Raw genomic sequence first — 19,820 nt, 5'->3', positions numbered from 1 at the left:
AAGGAAGAGGCGGTGGTCGCACAGAGCCACCAGCACAGCAGAAGAGGGAGCAGGGTGAAAAAGCAGAGCATCCGTCCCCTAGACAGTACACCTGCTACTGCCCAACACAGCAAGGGACCAAGCACACAAAAGCCAGGTCCAAGGAGTTCCCTAGTGTGGCAGTTCTTCAGACAATGTGCTGATGACAAGACACGAGTGGTTTGCATGCTGTGCAATCAGAGCCTGAAGTGAGGCATAAACGTTCTCAACCTGAGCACAACCTGCATGACCAGGCAAAGCACGAGCTTTAGTGGAGTAGACACCTCAAAAACCAAGAAAGGTCTCTGGCTTCTCCTGCTTCCTCTTCTGCTGCAGTCTTGGCCTCTTCATCCACCTCTGTAGTGACAGTGGCACCTAGCAACCAGCAAACAGAGGATCTGCCAGCAACACTACCACCTGGGTCACCAACCATCTCCACAATGTCCTATGGAAGCGTTCAGCTCTCTATCTCCCAAACACTGGAGTTGAAGAGGAAGTACCCCCCTAGCCACCCACGATCCCTGGCCCTGAATGCCAGCATTTCAAAATTCCTGGCCTTTGAAATGCTGTAATTTCATCTGGTGGAGACGCAGAGTTTTAAAAGCCTGATGGCATTGGCTGTCCCACAGTACGTTGTGCCCAGCCGCCACTACTTTTCCAGGCGAGGCATCCCTTCCTTGCACAACCAAGTGGGGGACAAAATCAGGTGTGCACTGCTCAATGCCATCTGTCACAAGGATACGTGGACCAGTAAGCACGGTCAGGGACGTTATATCTCCCTAACAACACACTGGGTAAATGCAATGGCGACTGGGCCTGAGGCGGTTAGCAGTTTGGCGAATGTCCTTCCACCACCGAGGATTGCAGGGCGGTTCAGTTTGCCTCCTGTTGCTAACTCCTCTTACTCCGCTTCCTCATCCTCTACCCCCTCCTCATCCAGTCAGCGTAACATCTTCACCACCAACTTCAGCAGAGCCAGGGGTAAACGACAGCAGGCAGTTTTAAAACTTTCCTGTTTGGGGGAAAAACCCCACACTGCGCAGGAGTTATGGAGGGACATGGAACAACAGACCAATGAGTGGTTGGTGGCAGTGAGCCTCAAGCCCGGCCTGGTGGTGTGCGATAATGGGCGAAATCTCATAGCAGCTCTGGGCCTAGCCAGTTTTATGCACATCCCTTGCCTGGCGCATGTGCTGAACTTGGTGGCCCAGAGGTTCCTTAAAAATTACCATGCCAGAGCTGCTGCAGAACGTGCGGGCCATCTGTGCACACTTTCGGCGTTCTCACCCTGCTGCTGCTCGCCTGTCAACGCTGCATCATAACTTCAGCCTTCCCGCTCACATGTGATGTGCCCACAAGGTGGAACTCCAACTTGCACATGCTGGCCAGACTGTGCGAGCAGCAGCAGGCAATAGTGGAGTTTCAGCTGCAGCACTACTTCACTACCAATAACTGGGCCTCCATGGGAGACCTGTGTGCCTTGTTGCGCTGTTTCGAGTACTCCACCAACATGGCCAGTGCCGATGACGTCGTTCTCAGCGTTACTATCCCAGTTCTATGCCTCCTTGAAAAAACATTTTGGGTGATGATGGAAGAGGATGTGGCACAGGAGGAGGAGGAGGAAGAGGGATCATTTCCAAGGCTTTCAGGGCAGTCATTCACAAGTGGCTATGAGGGTGGGTTCCTGCACCAACAAATGCCAGGTACACAATTGTCCGGCAGCAAGGGCACAGTTCTGGAGGATGAGGAGGAGGAGGAACCATGTTCACAGCAGGGTGGCACCCAGGCCAGCTCATGGCCATCACTGGTGCGTGGCTGGGGGTATACAGAGGACACAGACGATACACCTCTCACAGAGGACAGCTTTTCGTTGCCTCCCAGCTTTTTGGGCAGCCTGACACACATGAGCGATTATATGCTGCAGTGTCTCCGCAACGACCGCTGAGTTGCCCACATTCTAACTGGTGCTGATTACTGGGTGGCCACCCTGCTAGATCCACGTTACAAGGACAACGCACCATCCTTAATTCCCTGATCATAAGATGCGTGAGTACAAGCACACGCTGGTAGACGCACTGCTGGTGGCATTCCCACCTGAGAGCGGGGTACGGTGGAAGCACAAGGCAAAGGTAGAGGAGGAGAAAGAGGTCGCCAATGCAGCTGGGGCACCGCCAGCACCTCAGAAGGTAGGGTTAGCATGGCCAAAATGTGGAAAAGCTTTGTCAGCATGCCACAAGAACCAGCACCACCAGCTGAGATGGAACGTCTTAGCAGGAGGCAGCATTTCACCAACATGGTGGAGCAGTATGTGTGCACACGCTTACACGTACTGAATGACGGGTCTGCCCCCTTCAACTTCTGGGTCTCCAAATTGAGCACATGGCCTGAAATTGCCATTTACGCCTTGGGGGTGCTGGCCTGCCCTGCAGCCAGTGTATTATCACGTGTATTTAGCATGGCAGGGGGCGTTATCACAGACAAGTGCAGCTGCCTGTCCAGAGCCAATGTGGACAAGCTCACATTCATTAAAATGAAACAGGCATGGATCCCACAGGACTTGTCTGTACCATGTGCAGAATAGACATGTATACCAGTGTTATGATAAAAACTGTCTGCCCATCGATAGTGTCTGGCCTGAGGACAAGGAGATTCCGAAAATCTCGGAAGATGAATGGCGCCTGCGCAGTGAGTACAGGTTCAAGCACCACCATCCAAGTGGACATATGGTAGCACATAGTAACTGGGCCCCTCACGGGCTTGCTTCGCTCGCCACGCTTCCCTCGCTGCGCTTCGGGCACGGCCTCGCTTCACTCGGCTTGAACCTCGGATGGTGTGGCTTGAACCTGAACTCACCACGCAGTGCCGTTCGTCTTCTGAGATTTTCAAAATCCCCTTGTCCTACATACTGAGTAAGAGCAGTACAGGGCGGACACTATCCGTCGGGGGACAGAATTCAATACATCACTGGCCTTACCCAGCCATTGTTGTATTTTTGAACCAGTGTTGACACCGCCACATCCACCGCAACCTCAACCTCCTATTCCATATGGACCTCGTTCTCCTAGGTCAAGATTATAATTTAAAATTTTTTACATTTCAAAGTATTTTATTTTCCCACTAGTTTATCCATTAAATTGAATAATTGTTTCCAGAAAGGGCCTATTCTGCAGCATTCGCACCATATGTGTGGCATCGTGTCGTTTAGTTTCTGAGGTTCTTAATTACTTACTGTAGAAGGGGGCCTCCAGCATATATATATATATATATATATATATATATATATATATATATATATATATATATATATATATATATATATATTATTATTATTATTATTATTATTATTAATCATTTATTTTATGTTATTTTTAATTATTTCCCTATCCAAATATGTTTGCAGAGCACTTACCATGCTCTCAACAACATTTTGTTGCCATTTGCAGCCCTCTAGCCCTTTCCATTACTTTTTTAGAGCCATTTTAGTCCTCAAAAGTTCAGGTCCCCATTGACTTCAATGGGGTTCAGGTTTGGGTCCCGAACTCTAACTTTTTTCTGAAGTTCGGCCAAACCTGTCGAACCCGAACATCCAGGTGTCCGCTCAACTCTAACTACAACCCAACCAATGCAAAAGTACCTGCGAACCTTGTGGCAAATCCATGTCCCATCTCCCCGTCTGGGCTTGGGAGCAGATCAAATGATGACACCTAGAGAATCTAAAGAACAAAAAAGTAGGGGGAAAAAAAAATAGAAGGCGAAATGGAGAGAGATATTAAAGTGAGAAGATAAACAAAAGCCAGGTGGAGCAGGCCATAAACCCCTAACCCCACTCGGGATAGGAATGGACCATCCAATTCCCACCCCATAACCTAGGAAATTTGAAGACCTCTAAATATGGGATCCTCAATCCATCTCTGCGAGGGGAATAAGCTTTCCTCAGAGACTAATGGAGGTGCACTGCATCTGCAAAGGTCCCCCCGCTGAACGTAAACAATAACAATGTCAAATACACAGAAACCTAATTAGCTTAGTAGGTTAGAAATATCAAACTTAGATGGCATCTCCCCTTCGGGTCCAAGTCCTCCCATTCGGAGGCCCTGTGAAACATGGCAACCCCCCTGAGAAGATCCAGAACTGCAGAGATAACCCCCTCCCTAAGTCCACCATCATCGGGTTCCTGAAACAAAAGAAAAGTAACAACAGCCAACACATCCCTTGAACAAAAAGCGGGAGCCTGGGATCCCCATCGTTGATGCCAGTCTAATGCCAAATGATCAAAGATAGGAATCATGGCAGAGAGACTGCAATACATTTCTGTAAATTAACATGTTTATGCAACTTAAGAATTCGTAACAAACTATAGGACTTCATAATAAGCCCTTTCCCCCCCTAACCACCCCTCTGAGAGGCTCTCAAAAGACTGTCCCTTTAGTTGCGTGAGAGGAACATAATTTGTTTGAAGAACATGTGTTCCCATGGAATCAATTCAGGGAGAAAAGACTCCAGTTTCTGGTGGTCTATCCCAAGTTACATCCTCATGGCAGTTGAGACTCCTTAGACCTCGTGGAATGTTGCATCAGCCAGTCAAATTTGAGGGGACTAGCAGGCGGTCAATGCTTTGATGAAGTGGAGGGCCCCTTGTTGTGCGAAAACCATTGAAGTTCCTGCGTTATCAGGCCCAGGTGATGAAAAAGGCACTCGCCTTCCATGAATGATGAAAAGGTGAAGCTTTTATTATGATAAGAAAAGTTCAGGCGGATTGGGAAGGAGCATGGGAAGGAAATGTGTTTATTTATTTTTTTTGCAAAACTTGAACGAGCCATTTAAATGATCTGCATTTTTGAACAGTATAGGGTGAAAGATCCGCAAAGATTTGTATTGAATGACCCTAGGTGGTGAGATCATCAGCTGCTCGAGACCTTTTCATCACTTTTTCTTTAACAGAATAAAAATTAGGTTTGACAATAATGTCCCTGGGAAGACCATCAGATCATGGGGGTTGCAAAGCTCTGTGAGCTCTGTCCAGTTCAGGTGGTGTTCTGGAATATTTGGAATTAGGTACTTAATGAGGGCTTGGACCGCTGGCTGGACTTCTTTCACTGATTCCGGGATGCCTCTGATCCTAAAGTTATACCATCTGGATCTGTTTTCAAGGTCATCGATTTTGGATAGAGCAGTCTCGAATTAATTATGTACATTTTAAATTCTGACAGAATTTTGGAGAATCCAGGCTACAGATTGATCATCTTTCTTTTCAATTAGCTCAATCCTTGTGCCTAATTGTTGTAAGTCAGCATGAATAGATGAGGTTACCTGGGCAGCATTTTGTGCTAGGCCTCTGGAAAGCAGGTTAGAAAAGGCTGTCTTCATGGAGGGGAAGTCACGGGGGTGAGGGCAGATGTAGGCTTCACTATTACATGCATCTAGGCAGGCCAGGGGGTTACTCATAGGGTTCATGAGAAGACCTTCTACTGATCTCCCTATCAGGGATTCAGTGGAGCCTGGAGACGGTGTCATCATGTGGGCGAGATTCACTGTGCCTGTGGATTCGGTAGTGCTATGCCTTGATCCACTATGGAATCCTTTGTTGCTGCCTTTCAACTGATCATCTTATCACCATACAGGGAATGAAGTCTTCTGTAGATAGCCACAGGTTTTATGCCTTTGTGCACAAGAAACTTCATCACCACACACTGTTCCATGCATGCACTAACACTGTTGTCTGCCATCTTGATTAACGGTCTCTGAACTGGACTGACCCACGACATATTGTGCCGCCTATTAGTAATAGGACACACTTGCTGCTTACTACTACTTTTAGTACCGCCATGCTAGCATCCCTTTTTATACCTGTAAAAATAAAATTCACTTCCGGGATCCTCCGGGATCCTCTGGGATCTACACTTAGAGGTGCCTTTTCTTTGTTTTTCTGTTTCCTATTCAGAGATTGCTTCTCTCCATAAGTGCAGCCCTAATTGGGGAAGATACCCTATTATAGACTTTCTGGTTCATAAAGACATCTGTTTTTTCTTGGTCCTGAAGTTCAGAGCGCTCTTACAAACTGTATCTGGATTATTGTGTCTTAAAGATACATAAAATGTAACCCTCAGAAAACCAAGCAACTGATCTTGAAGTGGTCCTAGTACTTGTCCTAGCATGACGATGCTCACTCACTGTACTATGACGATGCTCACTCACTATGAGGAAGCAATGATTGGGTAAGGCTGATAACACTGCTTGGGTTAAAAGTGCACAGGACAGCTCTGAGTTTCTGATAGGAATAAAAGGTAATTCTGAAATGATCAAACATATGGTAACAAAACACTTTTAATTGTATATTTCATATAAGGTTTATATGCTTTTATTAACTTTTGAGCTGTTCCGTGTATTTTCTTTTCTGTAAATGGTACTTCCTTTGCTTTACACTTGACTTGGCTCTTTACGTCATTCCTCACATCCAAAACATCTTTGTCCTGCCAGCTCCTCCCACCAGCATAGAATCTTATGCATCATGATCTCACAATCTAAAATGTAATAGTTTAATAGACATCTTCAGGCACATTTCTGTAATGAGAAAAGCTAAAGCCCCAGTATACTTTTACAATGCATATCCCTTCTGAGAAAGGTAGTGAACCAAATATATGAGCAGGTGATGCTAACTCCGAGAAGTTCTGGACAGAGAGTATGGTTGTCATGGTTGAAAGAAAGAGAAAAGAATTGGCAGGTTTAGAAAGGTAAAGCGGGAAGCAGATTAAATGTTAAGGTAAATGTATTAACATAAAATAACATGGCTTGTGTAGCAATTATAGCATGTATGTTTTAACAATTTTTTCTAACAAAGGTGGTATATTCCTTTAAAATGACAACCATGACAAGCACTGGATATCTAGCTGATGAGACAGCAGGGACCTTTCAGAATTTCCAACACGTCTGCCAGATTGTGTCAGTGGTACACAGGATATTTCTGCCTCTTAAACCTCCCATTCATTAACACTCTTGCATATGATCATTTATATGCTACTTTAAAGGTTTAAATTACTGAAATTCATATGTCTACTTAGCTCCAATATTGATGAATTTATACAAGAAGATCGTTATATAAATATTTGTAAAAAAAATACATCAGTGTACTATATAGTGTGACATTTTTTTAATGCATATAGCCTAGGAAGAAATACATGTTGCTGAATGAGGGTATAAGGAACAGTTGAACAATAAATATAACACCACAATGCCCCATCTATGGAATAAAGCAGTCGCCTCATTTGATGTTCATTTATGCTGGCCCTGATAAAAAAACAAAGAAAATGCTAAAATGACTTAATGAAATTACTTAAAGTGGAACTATAGGTCAGCTGCTCTTACCATAATTTGCAATCATGCATAATAGACATGAATATTATAGCAGACATACCTGGCTGTTTGTCCTCTTCCTTACAAAGTCCAGCTCACAAGAGTTTTGGAGAACCCAACAGGAAATCCATGAACCATGAACATATCCCCAAACCTTAGAAGCCAATATTTGCTATTTTATACTGCCCAATTCAAGCCAAATATGCAATATATCATTAAAAAATGCATGGGTAGCTTGCCACTGCCATGGGGGACATGTGTCAATGTAAAAATGTTTTTCCAGTGGGCTTAAGAGGCAACATACTAATAAACAAATCCTACAAATAACATGCTGGGGGAACAGTACAATTTAACCTCCACAAAGTAACATTAAAAAAAGACCATTGCTTAATGACAGATCCCAGGCTGGCTTATATTTACATACAATCAAATGGGGATGATTTGGCTGATTTTTTTTACCAGCAGCAGCCAGCCAGGATCTGTGATTTTCTGGTGGTAGTGGGTGGGGCAAGGTCACTGGCTGGCTAGGCAACATCATCAGCTGGATGATGTAATTAAAGACTTTGTAATAAAGGACTTTTAGTGTCAGTGTTTTGGGGACAAAGGATATAGGCCTGATGCCCTTGTAACCCCAGTATGGGGACAAGGGGCCTTGCAAAGAAGGGGAGGCTTTGCTGCCCCCTTGCAAGGTGAATAAACAAGGAAAAAAGGTGTACTAAAACAGTAAACCTAGGTCGGACTTTAAAGACATAGGAAACAACGAAGAGGTTTGAAAATAAACACTATTCATTGAAAAGTACACAACATGCATAGAACAGTACAGAAAAATTAAAAATCATGTATACTAATACATAATGTGCAGTGAGCCCTTGTGTATCTATGCATTTCACCATTAGGCTTCTTCAGGATCCAGTAAAGGTTCTACAGATAGCAAATAAAGAGAATGGACCTCACTGTCTGAAAATAGAACATACAGGTATTAAAATGGTGATATACCACTGTACATTTAAAAATAGATTTTTGTAAACAGGAAATAACTATAATGCAGGTGGATATATACAAAAAAAATGCTTTTACATTGTTCTTAGGGCAAATATATTTAAACAGATGACCATACCTTGCAAAGAGATAAGTCTTGCTTAAGTATCCGGAAACTGGTTCAGAGGGTACTATCCCACTGGAAACCGGTTCTACTACACCACCATCAGGATCTATGCACAGATAGGTCAGGCCAGCCCAATCTAATAAACAGCGTAAGATGATACAAATATGTAACTACCAACACACAGAGTAGGCTCCTTTAAGGTATGTTAATATACAACACCTAATGACAATGATAATAGAAAAGGGGTACCTGCTAGTAAAAGAAGAGCAGGAAAAGCCAGACGATTCCAGGGACAGGGGCAGAATAATGCACAAAGAGTGGACTGCCAATGAGGGGAGCCAAATATGGGCTTTAACCACTAGAGATCCACGCTATAGCCAAACGACGGCTACAGCGCGGACCTTCTTTGCCGGGATTGACGTCGTCCCATGCACGAGCAGCCTGCGCGCCCCCTGAGGGGCGCGCGCGGCGCGATCTGTGATCGGCGAGTCTATGAGACTCTCCTGATCACGGATCCGAGCAAGGGGTCGATCCCGACCCCTTACCACGTGATAAGCTGTCAGCCAATGACAGCAGATCATGTGATACAACGGAGTCGGTAATCGGCTATTTTTCCTCAGCCCGAGGAGAAAAAAAATAGCCGATCACGGCCAGCTTACCAGTGCCCACCTGCCCACTGCCAGTGCCACCTCAGAATAAAAAAGTGCCCCCCCGTCAGTGCCACCCAGCAGTGCCCATAGTGCCACCCAGCAGTGCCCACAGTGTCACACATCAGTGCCACCCATCAGTGCCCACAATCTGCCTCAATAACGGTGCTGCACCCCAGTGCCACATATCCGTGCCCATTAGTGTCATCTACCAGTGCCCATCAGTCTCCATCAGTGCCGCCCATCAGTGCCCAGCAGTGCCACCTATCAGAGCCACCTATCAGTGCCCATCTGCCCCATCTATCAGTGGTACCTATCAGTGCCCCTTAGTGCCACCCATCCGTGCCACCCATCCATGCCATCTTATCTGTGCCCATCTTTGCCCATCAGTGCCACCTTATCTGTGCCCATCAGTACTGCCTTATCTGTGCCCATCAGTACTGCCTTATCTGTGCCCATCAGTACTGCCTTATCTGTGCCTATTAGTGCCGCCTTAACTATGCCTATCAGTGCCCACCAGTGCAGCCTATCAGTGCCCATCAGTGCAGCCTATCAGTGCCGCCTCATCAGCGTACTTCAATGAAGGAGAAAAATGACCTGTTTGCAAAATTTTATAACAAACTATTAAACATGATTTTTTTTTTGCATTTTTTTTGTTTGTTTAGCAAAAATAAAACTCCCAGCTGTAATTAAATACCACCAAAAGAAAGCTCTATTTGTGGGGAAAAAAATGATAAAAATGTCATTTAGGTACAGTGTTGTATGCCTGCGCAATTGTCATTCAAAGTGCATCAGCGCTGAAAGCTGAAAATTGGTCTGGGCAGGAGGGGGGTTTAAGTGCCCAGTAAGCAAGTGGTTAAAGCCCACCAATCAATGTGGACACCCACCAGGAAAATAGTCCAAATATGAGACTGAGAGATTGTCACAATATTTAGCAAAATCTATAGAACAATAACAGAATCAAGAAAAACAGTAAATAAGAGGTTAAGTAACCAAGTGATGCACTATAAGTATCCATCTATAGCTACAAGGCAGAAGTACTTACTTTAATATTAAGACAATGATGTGTGGCCCCTGGGAGACAGCCTTTCGCTAGTCACGACATGCTCCTGTATGTGGCGGCCATTTAAAGCCCAAATTCACGCCAAAACCGTGGGTAAAACGGCTCAGTAATGATGACATCATAAGAGGGCAATGGCAAGAAACAAAAGAAAACTTGCTGCATACTATCCACGTTTACATTCAGCTAATCCCATGAGAAGACCAACATGTATAAAAATACAGTGCATGTTCATTCATTGTCCATACAAGGAGTTTTAATTCATTATATATTTATATTCTAGCAACATAGATGATTATAATAATCTAACAATGTCTTATTAAACCTCCATAGGATTCATATCAAGACAAAAAAAAAGTATATACGTACAAATAATGAGAAGGTGCTGACATATAGTGATGGACGAACTTCCGACGGGACGTTTCGCGAACGCGGAACGCGAACGCGGCCGATAGTTCGCGAACCGTAACATTCGCGGCGGGCCCCATTGACTTCAATGGGAGGCGAACTTTGCAAACCTACAGGTCAAATTTGCAGCCACAAAATAATTACTAGCTGTGCAAACATAGTCCCACCACATGGCCAATGACATAACACATGTATGAGGTGAATCTGGGATCGACAACTACAAGCATTCTTTTTTTATATGTGAAATTGTGACAATTCAGGACTGTGGAGCGCATGAAGGCAATGGAGGAGAGGGAAGGTCAGGGTAGGCAAAGAAGAGGGTGCAGGAGATGATCAACTGCACCGTGATAGAGAGCACTGACATCAGCAGCTTGACATAAAGCACTGACACCAGCACCGTGATATACAGCACTGACACCAGCACCGTGATAGAGAGCACTGACATCAGCAGCGTGACATACAGCAATGACACCTGCACTGTGATAGAGTGATCTGACACCAGCACTGTGATAGAGAGCACTGACATCAGCAGCGTGACATAAAGCACTGACACCAGCACCGTGATATACAGCACTGACACCAGCACCGTGATAGAGAGCACTGACATCAGCAGCGTGACATAAAGCACTCACACCAGCACCGTGATATACAGCACTGACACCAGCACCGTGATATACAGCACTGACACCTGCACTGTAAGCAACCCCAGGAGGAAGTCAGCATAGCACAGGGATGGTGGGAGCCCCTCATAATGAGCATAGCACAGGGATGGTGGGAGCCCTTCATAATATGCACAGCAGAGGTACAGCCCCAGGAGGAAGTCAGCACAGCACAGGGATGGTGGGAGCCCCTCATAATAAGCAGCCCCAGGAGGATGTCAGCATAGCACAGGGATGGTGGGAGCCCCTCATAATAAGCAGCCCCAGGAGGAAGTCAGTACAGCACAGGGATGGTGGGAGCCCCTCATAATGAGCATAGCACAGGGATGGTGGGAGCCCCTCATAATATGCACAGCAGAGGTACAGCCCCAGGAGGAAGTCAGCACAGCACAGGGATGGTGGGAGCCCCTCATAATAATCAGCCCCAGGAGGAAGTCAGCATAGCACAGGGATGGTGGGAGCCCCTCATAATATGCACAGCAGAGGTACAGCCCCAGGAGGAAGTCAGCACAGCACAGGGATGGTGGGAGCCCCTCATAATAAGCAGCCCCAGGAGGAAGTCAGCACAGCACAGGGATGGTGGGAGCCCCTCATAATAAGCAGCCCCAGTAGAAATATGACACCTCTCAACCTCTTCAAAGAGGAGGGTATGGGCATATAGTACGGTGTGCTTTTTTTGGACAAGGAAGTGAGCCAAATGAAGAAAGAAGGTCTGTGTGCTCAATTAAAAAAATTGTTTATAGACATATACATGGTCTACTGGTCACATGTGTTGAATTCCTCCAAGATCCATGCCTCATTCATTTTTAGAAATGTGAGGTAGTTAACACTGTCGTAAGCTTGACGAGTACGCTTATCGGTCACGATCCCCCATGCTGCGCTGAACGTCCTTTTCAGACAGGACACTGGACGAGGGGCAAGCCAACAGTTCGATTGCAAATTGGGCAAGCTCTGGCCAGAGGTCAAGCCTGTCCACCCAGTAGTCCAGGGGTTCATCACTCCTCAGAGCGTCCATATCGGCCGTTAACCCGATGTAGTCGGACACCTGAAGGTCTAGGCGTTCCCTGATGCTGGATCCGGATGACACCTGTCGATGGGTCGGCTGAAAGAATGACCTCATATCCGAAGTCACCAACACATCTTCAAACTGGCCTCTTCTTGCAGGCGCTGTTGGATTGGTACCTGCAACTCCTTCTCTGGGAGTGAGAATTGCTCCTCTGCCAGCGCACGCAAAAGCAGAATGCAGCATTTCTCGAAGCAAGGCCTGGAAGTGCTGCATTCTGACAGCCCTCTGTGACGGCGGTAACATTTCTGCCATTTTGTGTTTGTAGCGGGGGTCTAAGTACGTTGCCACCCAGTACTGGTCCTTGACCCTTATGCTTTTTATACGGGGGTCCCTATTAAAACACTGAAGCATGAAGGCCCCCATTTGCACTAAACTGGAAGCGGTGTGGTGGCCTTGCTCCTGCTCATCATCCAGGATAATGTTGTCCTCTTCATTCTCCTCTTCCCATTCACGCACAACAACAGGGATCCCAGAAAGGTTTAAAACATGCTCTTCTTGCTCCTCCTCATCCACCCCGGCACCATCCTCCTCTGACTCCTCTTCAGACTCCTGTTGTTCACTTGTCTCAGATAGAGTAGCCCCCCTGGGAATTCATCCAGCATTGCGACTTCCTCATCTTCCCGCTCCTGCTCCTCCACAGCTTGATCAATGACACGACGCAATGCACGCTCCATAAAAAAGGCATAAGGTACCATGTCACTGATGGCGCCATGGCTGCGACTGACCAGTTTGGTGATCTCCTCAAATGGCTGCAGAAGTCTGCATGTGTCGCGCATGAGCAGCCACTGGCGTGGTGAAAAAAACCCCAGCTCCCCAAAACCTGTTCTGCCGCAGAGTTCATACAGGTAGACGTTAACTGCACGTTTCTGCTGGAGCAGCCTATCAAGCATATAGAAGGTTGAGTTCCATCGCGTCAGGCAATCGCAAATAAGACATCTGACCGGCAGATTGTGTCGCCGCTGAATGTCAGCAAGGCGAGCCATGGCCGTGTAAGATCTTCTGAAATGGGACGAGATTTTCCTTGCCTGCCGCAAGATGTCCTGGACCCCAGGGTATTTGACAAGGAATCGCTGCACGACCAAGTTTAAGACGTGTGCCATGCATGGCACGTGCGTAATTTTGCCCTGTTTCAATGCGCTAAGCAGATTGTCACCATTGTTACACACCACATTACCAACTGTCAAATTGAGCAGTGTTAGCCACTGATCTGCCTGTGAATGCAAAGCTGAAAGGAGTGCCGGGTCAGTGTGGCTCTTGGCTTCCAGGCACAACAGACGCAGCACGGCATGGCAACGTCTCACCTGGCATGTCGAATAAGTTCTAGGGAGATTGGGCGGCGCAGCGGAAGAGACGCTAGCAGCGGAAAAGGAGGAGTAAGCCGAGGAGGAGAGGGAGGAGGATGGAGTAGGAGGAGGAGGAGAAGAAGAGCCAGGCCTGCATGCAATCCGTGGCGGTAAAACCAAATCTACATGGGTGCCACAGGTTACATGCTTAACGGCAGTCAGAAGGTTCACCCAGTGGGCAGTAAAAGTGATATACCTTCCCTGCCCGTGTTTGCTAGTCTACGTGTCTGTGGTCAGATGTATCTTGGCACCGACACTGTGTGCCAGAGATACATTCACTTGCTGCTGAACATGGCCATATAGCTCTGGGATGCCCTTCTGTGAGAAATACTTCCTTCCTGGGACCTTCCATTGTGGTGTTCCAATGGCCACAAATTTACGAAAGGCCTCCGAGTCCACCAGTTTATATGGCAGTAGTTGGCGGGCTATCAGTTCTGACAAGCCAGCCATCAACCGTTGGGCAAGAGGGTTATCCGACATCATCATTTTTCTTACGCTCGAACATTAGGCCCACGGAAGCCTGCCTTTTTGCAGAAAAACGTGAGCTTGGCGTGATGGAAGGTGGAGTGGAGGACAATTGTGAGGAGAGAGGAGAAGGAGAAGTAGAAGACAAGGCTGGACGGTGAGAGCCTGGAGTGTGGCTTTGTGTGTTCCGTTGCTCCCACTGGGCTCGGTGATGGCAGCTCATGTGCCTTCTTAAGGCGGTCGTCCCTAGGTGAGTGTTGGGCTTACCGCGACTAATGCGTTGACTGCAAAGATTGCAGATGGCAACACTATTGTCAGCAGCGGACACGTTAAAAAAAGCCCGCACTGCGGAGCCATGTGCCAGCATCCTGGGAGCGCCAGATGTAACCGTACATGGTCGATGACTCGCTCCTGATACATTAGCAGTCTGCTTTGTTCCTCCTGTGCAATGTAAGTTATTCCTGCTTCTTCTCCCTATCTGCTGGTCCATATCTCCCTCTGAACTCCTCTCCTCTTCCTCTCTTGTGGGCACCCACGTGACATCACTAGACACGTCATCATCAACGTCACCTTCCCCACCACTATAAGTAGAGATCTCGGAGTAGGAAGCAAAACACCGGGGACCAACCTCCTCCTTGGGCTGATCTGCTGAGTGGCGGTTGTTGCTACCTCCTCTTCCTGATCCAATGCCAAGAGTGGCTGCTTATCAGAAATGTCTTGATATGGATCGGAAAATAATTCCTGTGACTCAAGCGGAAGGTATGTGGTGGTGGTGGTGTTGTTGGTGGTAGTGTCTTTGGGGGTGCACATAGCAGAGAGTGAAGAAGAGGGTGCAGATCGAGAGGATGAGGAGGGTGCAGAAGAGTAAGGCTGAGTGAGCCACTCAACCAAGTCTGGTGCGTCCTTTAAAGTAATTGAACACACCTTCTGCAACTTCCCACTTTGGCTCAAGCCTGTTGCTCCTGCCCTACCCCTACCACCCCTGCGGAAGGGCCTGCCTCTTCCTCTGCCTGTCATTTTTTAAATGACCCTGTGACAAAACTCTCAGTCCCTATACTGATAAAGGACTGCTGCAGAATAGGGCAGCAGTCAGCAGTAGTGCACCTCAACACTATATATTGTGGACCTATACCACTCCTTAAGGATTAGCAGACTGTACCTCACTCAACCCTATGTACTGTAGTACACTATGCCTTACCAGTCCTTATAAGGACCTTTGTGGAACTAGTAGGTTGTGAATGATTAGCAGACTGTACCTCAGTCCCTATACTAATAAAGGACTACTGCAGCAGAAGGGCAGCAGTCAGCAGTAGTGCACCTCAACCCTATATATTGTGGACCTATACCAGTCCTTAAGGAATAGCAGACTGTACCTCACTCAACCCTATGTACTGTAGTACCCTATACCTTACCAGTCCTTATAAGGACCTTTGTGGAACTAGTAGGTTGTGAATGATTAGCAGACTGTACCTCAGTCCCTATACTGATAAAGGACTGCTGCAGTATAGGGCAGCAGTCAGCAGTAGTGCACCTCAACCCTATATATTGTGGACCTATACCAGTCCTTAAGGAATAGCAGACTGTACCTCACTCATCCCTATGCACTGTAGTACCCTATACCTTACCAGTCCTTATAAGGACCTTTGTGGAACTAGTAGGTTGTGAATGATTAGCAGACTGTACCTCAGTCCCTATACTCATAAAGGACTACTGCAGCAGAAGGGCAGCAGTCAAGTATAATATTCTTTCTATATTTGGAAGAAAGAATATTATATGTGTACAAGCATATTACCATACCAGTCCTGAAAAGAACCTTTGTGGACCTAACAGTAACAGCTACTGATTAAACTGACTGTCCCTCACTGCCACACACATTTTCCTGTCTGTCCCTATTTAAACTGACAAAACACAGGCTGCTGGAACAATAACTTGAATAGCACTCAAAACTATATCCTGTACTACTTTACCATACCAGTCCTGAAAAGGACTTTTGTGGACCTAATAGTAACAGCTAATGATTAAACTGACTGTCCCTGCTGCACACAGCATCCTGTCCCTCTCTCTACACTGACAAAAGACAGGCTGCTGCAACAATCAATAGCACAGCAGTGCCTCAAACCTATATCCTGAACTACACCTAACACCTATACCATACCAGTCCTGAAAATAACTTTTGTGGACCTAATAGCTAGCGATTTGGGTCACTGCAGTCTCTCCCTGCTCCACACAGCAACCTCTCCCTATAGTGACAGAAGAAAGAATGTAAAATGGCCGCCGGATCGGGTCTATTTATAAGTTAGGGGAAATGTCCAAGTGTCCATGTGCTGTAATGTCTCAATTGGTTGTCCTGTACCCCATGATGGATGTGTCATCATAGGTCAAAGTTCTTTTACACAGTAAACACGGAAGTCCGCCGGGCGAATGGCGGCAATAATCCGCCGACCGCGAACAGCCGAAATTCGCCGCAAAACGACCGCCGGGCGAACCGTTCGGCCATCCCTACTGATATATACAGAGACCATACGGAAAGGGTCAACCGGGTAGGAATACATTACTCTAAGTACCAAAGCAAGCAAAATTGAGCCACCAATATTAGGAGAATACTGTACAAATATTATTAGCATTGTGTGATATTTATAAGAAAGGTTTAAAACTAAGCATCTCATTTAGGCCTGGGTACAGAGTTGCTCATAATTCATAGACCCATTGGGTCTCCCTTTGAAGCACCCTCTTATCAAAGTTGCCCCCTCGTGGGTCCTCATAGATATGATCGAGGGCTGCAAATTTGAAGACCTGGGATTATATTTGTGTTTGAAAATCACATGGTGGTATTCAAAAGGCCATTGGTGGCATAAGGTCCTTCATCTGTTTTCAAAATTATCTAATAGTTTTGCCAGCGTAGAAGGCTCCACATTGACAAAAGATAATATTGATCACACACCTCATTTGGCAGGTAATATGATGCCGTAGGGTGTGAGTATGGCCATTAGGAAAGGGAATAGAGGCCCCCTCCATCAACAGATGACAAATATTACAGGTGCCACATCGGAACAACAAGTTGGCCCCTTTTGGTTTCTTATTTGCCGTACTGACTGTGTACTAGGCGATCTGTGATCGACCTCAGGAGGCGAAAGGTGATCTCAGGTCTAGGTGTCAAATAGTTAGCAAGTGTGGAGTCTGTGGATAATATGTGCCAATGTTTTTGAATAATAGATCGTATTAATTGATGTTGCTCAGAGTACGTTGTAATTAGCCTTACTACATTGGAATCAGTCTTTTTAGGTTTTCTTTTTTAGGTTTGGGGAGCAAGGCCACATTCCTAGGACGACCTAGGGCTTTATTAAAAGCCTTTTTTAGAAAATTCCTGCTGTATCCTCTAGTCAGTAAACATTCATAAAGAAGGTCAGCTTCCTGCTTAAAGTATGCCTCATTGGAACAGTTTCACCTCAGGCAAAGGTACTGGCCAAAGGGGACACTTTGGACCAGTGAATGTGGATGTGCACGATGCATGTAATATCATGTTCCCAGCAGTGGGCTTGTGATAAATTGATGTATTGTTGCCATTCATTCCAATTTTGATGGTAATATCAAGAAAGGCAATTGTAATTGTACTCAATTGCATCGTAAACTTGAGGTTGTACCCATTGGTACTAAGCCCGCAAGAGAACATCATCTATGTAGCGGAACCAACACAGAACATTGGCCAAAAGCTCCACAGACTCCTCACTTGAAAACAAATCATGTTCCAACCCCCCGGTACAGGTTTGCATAGGAGGGCACACAGCATGGGCCCATAGCGAAACCCTGCACCTGGAGGCAGTGGGACTCGTCAAAAGAAAACACATTATTGGTCAAAATGTGAGCTAACAGTTGTAATACAAAGTTGTTGAGGCCCTGTGACTTATGTCTTCTTTCCCCAAAAAATCTGGAGATGATCTCAATGCTGTAATTATGTGGAATAGATGAATAAAGGGCCTCAATATCGATAACTACAAGAGAAACATCCAACGGGTACCGTCGGGCCATCCATATTCCGAAGGAGGTCTGAAGTGTCCTTGATATATGAGGGCAATGTGATTACATGAATATGAAGATATCCATCAACAATCTTGCTATCTCTCTCGGTCTTGGAACCTACTCCCAAAACAATTGGGCGTCCTGGGGGGTGTAAAAGATTTTTATGTGTTTTGGGGAGCGACTAAAAGGTGGGGGTTTGCGAGGTGCTCTCTCAACGTTGAAGACATTTGACCTGGTATGGTTTAAAAGCAGGGGGCCACATACTTTGGGTAGCCCCACACCAGTTTTTTGTCTTTTTTTTATATTTTGCCACAAGTTTCGGAAAAATTACAGTCATTTTTTTTTTCAGTAAGGAGTCAATAAATGATATATTGCTCAAACATGCCATGGGCATATGTGAAATTACACCCCAAAATACATTCTGCTGCTTCTCCTGGGGATAACACATGTGTGGGACTTTTTGGCAGTCTAGTCGTGTATAGGACCCTGAAAACCACGCACCGCATTCAACTGACCCCATTTTGGAAAGTAGATACCGAAAGCTATTTGCTGAGAGAGATGTTGAGTATTTTGCAGATCTCGCTTTTTGTCACAAAGTTTTGAAAATGAAGAATGAAAAGAGAAATGTATTTTTATGAGAGCTGCAAAATACTTACCATGCCTCTTAGACACCCCAAGGTATTTGCTACTTTCCAAAATGGTGTAATTTTTTTTTTCTATCCCCATACTGAGGAGAAGCAGCAGAATGTATTTTGGGGTATAATTCCACATATAACCATGGCATAACACCATGTGTGGGACAATATATTATTTAGTGACAACTTTGTGTATAAAAGAAAAAAAAATCCTGAAATGTGTGGCAAAATATAAAATATTCCATGGACATAACACGCCTCTCAGCAAATAGCTTGAAGTGTCTACTTTCCAGAATGAGGCCGCGTACACACGCGCGGACTGTTCGCCCAACCTTGTCCGCTGAACAGTGTTTGGGCGGACAGTCCGCTCGTGTGTGGGGCTTCAGCGGACAGTTTCAGCGGACAGTTGGACGAACAAGGTCTTACGGAAATTCCGAAAAACTGTCCGCTGAAACAAGGTTTCAGCGGACTGTTCGCTCGTGTGTAGGCTTGTTCGGCCAACTAAGTCTCGCGCATGCTCAGAAAGGATTTTCACGCCGAAAGCTATAATGCAGTGTATAGGACGTCGTATTTTTCGTCCCGTCGTACGTGCCGTTCACGTCATCGCGCACGGTTTCAGCAAACTGTTCGTCCGTCGTGTGTGGCCATGTCCGTCCATGCTAAGTTTGAGCGGACTGTTTGCCGAAACTGTTGGACGGACAAAGTTGGGCGAACAGTCCGCGCGTGTGTACGCGGCCTGAGGTAATTTTGGGGGATTTTGTGCTATCTTGACATTTCATGGCCATCCGAAACTGTGATAGGTAGTGAGGAAGTGAAATCACCATTTTACATCCTTAGAAAGCCTGAAGGCGGTGATTATTTTTTCTGGATCCTGTACATGGCTAAGCTCCCACAAAGTCTCACACATGTGGTTTCCCCCGTACTCAGGAGAAGCAGCAAAATGTATTTTATGGTGTAATTCTATATATGCCCATGGCATGTTTGAGCAATATATAATTTAGTAACAACTTTGTGCAAAAAAAAAAAAAAGTTTGTAATTTTCCTGAA

This window comes from Lithobates pipiens, unplaced genomic scaffold (assembly GCF_037356315.1).
Source record: "Lithobates pipiens isolate NorthernLeopardFrog02 unplaced genomic scaffold, aLitPip1_a1.2 Scaffold_8, whole genome shotgun sequence".
Classification (NCBI taxonomy): Eukaryota; Metazoa; Chordata; class Amphibia; order Anura; family Ranidae; genus Lithobates; species Lithobates pipiens.
This window is presented reverse-complemented; position numbering follows the sequence as displayed.